Below are 6,000 nucleotides of genomic sequence, written 5' to 3'. Positions count from 1 at the left end.
CGCCTCCTGTTGCACTCTGTCGCACGTTGCGTCGTTAGCCATCTTGACGTCCACATTACTACTACCCGTGGACACGAGGATTCCAATCAGATCTTGTGGTGGTATTTTAACGTCGTCGAGACGAAATCGTTCCATGTCAGCCGCGTTGAGACAGTCTGAACAAAAGCAGAAACAAAGTCGTTTTCCAAGGCTGTACGCCATGTTGTTCGATAAGGAAGACGGCAGTTAGCAGCAGCCAAAGTAAACATAACACGCGACACGTGCCTCGCTAGCGTGACGACTCCGTGGCGCTGCAGGCGGCAGACTACCACGCCGCTACGGGGCGATGGGATGGTGAGTAACTGCACTAAACTAGCTACTTCACTACATGAGCGATTTTAGATACACAGGAAATTCTCAATAAATTCAATTAATAGTTTTAGATACATAGGAAATTTTCAATAACTACCAGTGTCACATTCAGTTACTGTAATAACGTGTTTTTCGTTTTGCTTTTCCACTAACTTTCATTTTATGTGTACCATACAAGTTTTATGTGGGAGATTTCATGCATGTAAGTGTGAAAGATAAACTCCTGTGCTGTGGAGTGTTAACCAGTCAACTGAATGACTGGGTAATCTCCAACAGGTATTATTTGCTAAATATTTGCAGTATTCGGTAATTTACAATGGAGTGATCGTACGAAGAGGATCTATGTTGTATCCATCCTACTGTCACTGGCTCCGCTACAAAGGAAAATTTCTTTGTTACGATCGAAAATCTTTCGGTATGTTTGAGGCCTTAGATATGGAAATTGGATGTTTAGTACATTCTCTCGTAGTCTCCAGAACAATCTTGACCCTCTGGCTTGGTGTGAACAGTTTCAAAATTTTGTCAAGGAACTATTTTCTTAACAGGTCAACATAGATTGACACAACAGCATGAAATCGAAAATATGGGTACATTCTGTAAGACTAGTGTCCACTTTTCTCTATGCAGTGGCCAAGGCTGCGATCAACTATAAAAAGCACAAAGACATGCTATAACAAGGCTTTTATGTATCACATTAAGAGATTGGGAAGACATCCTTTCTTCTACCAGGGTGTATACTAATTACACTCCTTATAAAGACCCATATTATGAGTAACTACAAGACACTGTAAGTTGTTAGAATTTGTCCACAGTGCAAAAAATAGAAAAGTGTGATTTACAATATTGCACTTCCATATAAATATGTTTAAATTGTAAAGTATGTTAAAACTGAAAAATAATAACCCAATATTCATACTAAATTGTGCTGCAATATTACAGCATCTAACTTCTCTGACTAAAGTCTTTAACTATCTCTGAAAAACATCACGTAAGCAATCGACAAAAATTAATATTTATTCTCTGTTTCGAGATATATTTGGAAATTATATTTTTACTTTACACATAATTTTATATCTGTGCAAACGTTATGATTACAAATAATACAAGTCAATCAGGGGGCCTTATCCAAGATGTGATATTTCTTGAAGTATTTTCATAAAATTCTTGTTTCGTAGAAATATTTTTTGTGTAATCGGGTAGCCCTTAACTAAAAAATACAAATAATATGGAGGTCATGCTACAGATCGCGAGTGTAACGAGAAAATATTATGGAGAAAATGGGTTAAACAACAGATGCGTGTTTATAAGAGAACACTGCTAACAATGTAAGGAGCTAACTAAAAAGAAGGAAAAGAAACGTGCGTGCTAGAAAGTAACTTCAAATGTGAGGACTGTTTGCGACCTCGTTAAACCAACATGTAAAAAAAGCTACAGTTGTAGCAGTGACTACAGACGATGCTTAGAAATATAATGAAATGTATTTTGTCAAAATAAAAGTTCGTACACTTGCAAAAGACGGCATAACCCCCATATTATTTGCAAAAACTGTGAATATTGAAGAAGGTTTTCATGGTGTAAAATGAAAACCTCAATATATATATATATATATGTTATAGGAAGTATTGTTCCTTGAGATTTACTCTCGGAGCAGAGTTTCTTTATCATTCCCGAATTCAGAAATATCTTATTTGTACATAATAATAATTATCTATTACAAAGTAAAAATGCAAAAACATTTACGACCTAATTATTTTTTTTTAGATTCAGTGATCAAAGTCTGCTTGTTTAATTAGCAGCAGTTGCTAACGATGTCCAGATGCTCAGAACTTAGATGGACTTTTTGCCTTTACAGATTTGAGGTGGAACATACGAAGCTGACAACATCAGAGATGGGCTAAACCTAAGGATAATGCAATAAACAGTGTAATTTTAAAATGAACACGATTTTAAAAAATAGGAAACTTTATGTCGGAAATAAAACTGTCGCCTGCTATGTTTTCTAGTTGTCAACGAGTTCATTGGCCAGCCACCACAAGCACTCTTGTTTTGGTATCGGTGGTTGTTTTATTTAGCGACGGTCTATGGGAGTAGACCAGTAGACATCAAGAACTTATTTGCTTAATAGACACGCATTGTACTTATTGTTAATTTAGTGCAGTTTATAGGACTCGAGGGCTTGACGATCTTCAACATGTATCTGTAAATAAATGTTTGTTGTTCAAAGTCATACAGCTGTCATGGCTGATGTGCCTGAAGACATGTGCAAGTAGTTGGATGGATACTGCCGTAGCCAGTCCGACACTGGTGACACCCACGTAATCAGCCTATAGATACTAGAAGAAGAAGTATTAACTGCTGTCACTGATCACAGAAGTTTGTAATCAGTGAAATGCAAGATTCCAAGGGCCACGAAGATCCGACAGTAACGACTTGGATTGCAGTTACTGCCATTTCTTGTCTCACAATCCTATGGTCCGGTCTGTGCAGTTGGAAGCTAGTTTTTATTATGCTTCTACGGAGTTTGCTCTAGTGGTCAGTCACTGGACTACCACTACGCTGTCAATGTTGAAGACATAACCGTAGCACCTCCCGTAAAAGATTCATTCAGTAAACTAAAGACAGAGTTGATTCACTGGGTGTCTTAGTCACAAGAGGAATGCATGTATCATGTGTTAGCTCAAGAAGACAATGCAGACAGGAAGCTGTCGCAGTACTAAAGGCACCTGCTTTTTTAAGTGATGTGGGAGATGTACCCTACATGCTAACTGGTACACCCTGGAGCAGCCGTATTTCGGCTCAAATTAAAGCCATAGTAGCGTCTCAGACAGAAATGGACTAGGAAGCCGTCGCAGATCTCGCTAAAGTAGTTCAGGCTACAATACTGTCGCCATCAAGCAGTACGGTAGCGGCGTCACACAATAGTGTCTCTTCGTCGCCAGTGACGCGGGAGAATTGCGATTTTCAGTCAGACGAAGTGGAGGCTCTGGCCAGCCACATGAGTGAACTCTTAGTTCAACGCATCTAAGCCACGGATAGAAGTCGTTACAACAGAAGATCATGTAATCGTGCCGGAACGAACTCGTTGGTTCTAAATATCGGAGGGCAGTCATCCACAACGTGTTGGACGTAGGCACAACAGATTACCGGACAAAAAAATGGTTCAAATGGCTCTGAGCACTATGGGACTTAACAGCTATGGTCATCAATCCCCTAGAACTTAGAACTACGTAAACCTAACTAACCTAAGGACATCACACAACACCCAGTCATGACGAGGCAGAAAAAATCCCTGACCCCGCCGGGAATCGAACCCGGGAACCCGGGCGTGGGAAGCGAGAACGCTACCGCACGACCACGAGCTGCGGAACGAATGCCGGACAATCTCTCAGCATCTCTACATGGGTGACCGGAAGACCGGACGAAAATTCTGTTTGGACATGGACTCCGATTTCGGTATTATCCCACAAATCTATATAACAGCCAGCCATCAACTTCCTTCTGTCTTTCTGCCGTTCACAACTCATCAGTAGTCACTCACGGTGTGGAACGGGCCTTGGGACTGTGTCGTGCCTTCGTCTGTGGTCTTACTGTTGCGGATATCATGGAGCCTAAAGTCTGAGCCGACTTCCTGTCTTACCTGTTACCTGACATAGCAAATGCATGGCTCGTAGACAGCGTCTCCAGACTTTCTACTTCTGGATTCCGATACAGTGTAATGATTATCAGCGCATAACTGGAACATGTGGCAAAAAACAGATACGCCGACTTGCTCGACCAGTTTCCTGCTGAAACCCGACTACTCACAACGACAAGGGAAGTAGGCCATAACACAGTGCATGTTATCGAAACTACCGATAGTCCACCATTTACATACCGTCCGAGACGTTTAGTTGCCGACTGCCTTGCAATCGCAAAGGCAGTGTTTAACTCAATGCTCAGAAAATGTGTTATTTGCCTTCTCGTAGCTGTTGATCTCCAGTACTTCATCTGGTGCCCTGAAAAGGATGGCCCGTGGTGGCTGTGTGGTGATTACCGCGTCCACACAGATACCCAGTGACTCAAATAAGGGCCTGCAATTACGCTTTCAGAGATTCACATGTGTTTAGCCTCCTGGGTTGTGCAAAGGTTTTTGCACAAATCACAGTGGCAAATGAAGACATTTCAGAGACTGCTACAGTAATTTCAAAACTCTTTACAAGACACTTCGTTTGTACATTGTCGGTCAATCATGGCAGAGGTTCATTAATTTCGTGCTGCTGGGACTGTCATCCTGCTTTGCACACTCCTCGTCTTTTCAGTCACAACAGAACAGTATCAGCAATAGTTGGTGGAGATTATCAAACGAATGGAACAGCATCAAGCAAACCTCAGGCCACCTTCCTGGGCCGTCTAATTTCACCTACATGATGTGGATGTATCATGAAGATCACATAACTGGAAACCAAGGAGCTACTCCGTTTCTTGAGTATGCTGATTTTCTTCTGACAACATATGCACGACTAACCTGAGTTGTAAGAACTTCTAACTGCAGCACTTACTGGACCCAAGATTAAAGGGGCTTCAATCGTCCACTGAACAGATAAGTCGAGCTCTGAATTTAATGTAGCGAAGCAAAGCCTAATACTCAGCACTCGCATTGGCAGTTGATGCTAGCGAAACAGCTGTTGGTGCAGTGTTGCAGCAGCAAGTCGATGGCGCTTGGCAACCACATGTCTTCGTCTCGCATACGCTCTCCACTTACCAGTGGAAACAGAATGCTTATGATTATAAGATTCTGTCTGTGTACAAAACAATCAGGTACTTATGACCACAGTAGGAGGACAGAGAATGTACGATATCTAATGATCTCAAGCCGTTTACCTATTACTTGAAACAGAACAATAACAAATATCCACTGGGGCTGTACAAATATCTGCAACTTATTGCCGAATTTAGCAGTGATATCTGAAACATTTCTGGTATAAAGCACATGCTCGTCATCTGTCTGCCAGGGATTAACAGTGTGACAAATTTTATTGATTTTATTCAGATCGTAAAGCTACAAGAATCTGATGACGAACTCCAAAAGCTACTGCACGATGTATCATCCAGCCTCCATCTACAACATGTCGACGTTCCCGGTTCTGACATCAAACTACACTCCTGGAAATTGAAATAAGAACACCGTGAATTCATTGTCCCAGGAAGGGGAAACTTTATTGACACATTCCTGGGGTCAGATACATCACATGATCACACTGACAGAACCACAGGCACATAGACACAGACAACAGAGCATGCACAATGTCGGCACTAGTACAGTGTATATCCACCTTTCGCAGCAATGCAGGCTGCTATTCTCCCATGGAGACGCTCGTAGAGATGCTGGATGTAGTCCTGTGGAACGGCTTGCCATGCCATTTCCACCTGGCGCCTCAGTTTGACCAGCGTTCGTGCTGGACGTGCAGACCGCGTGAGACGACGCTTCATCCAGTCCCAAACATGCTCAATGGGGGACAGATCCGGAGATCTTGCTGGCCAGGGTAGTTGACTTACACCTTCTAGAGCACGTTGGGTGGCACGGGATTCATGCGGACGTGCATTGTCCTGTTGGAACAGCAAGTTCCCTTGCCGGTCTAGGAATGGTAGAACGATGGGTTCGATGACGGT

General features: G+C 42.2%; 1 long non-coding RNA gene across 1 annotated transcript in view; it reads left to right on the top strand.

The window, feature by feature from the left end:
• The first annotated feature begins 262 nt into the window (after positions 1 to 262).
• Positions 263 to 6,000, top strand: part of LOC124596653 — a 39,841-nt gene continuing 34,103 nt past the window's right edge. The window contains exon 1 of the long non-coding RNA XR_006978336.1: positions 263 to 333. This is a non-coding gene — a long non-coding RNA (uncharacterized LOC124596653). The remainder of the gene's footprint in view (positions 334 to 6,000) is intronic.

The sequence above is a fragment of the Schistocerca americana genome, chromosome 2 (assembly GCF_021461395.2).
Source record: "Schistocerca americana isolate TAMUIC-IGC-003095 chromosome 2, iqSchAmer2.1, whole genome shotgun sequence".
Taxonomy (NCBI): Eukaryota; Metazoa; Arthropoda; class Insecta; order Orthoptera; family Acrididae; genus Schistocerca; species Schistocerca americana.
This window is presented reverse-complemented; position numbering and strand designations above follow the sequence as displayed.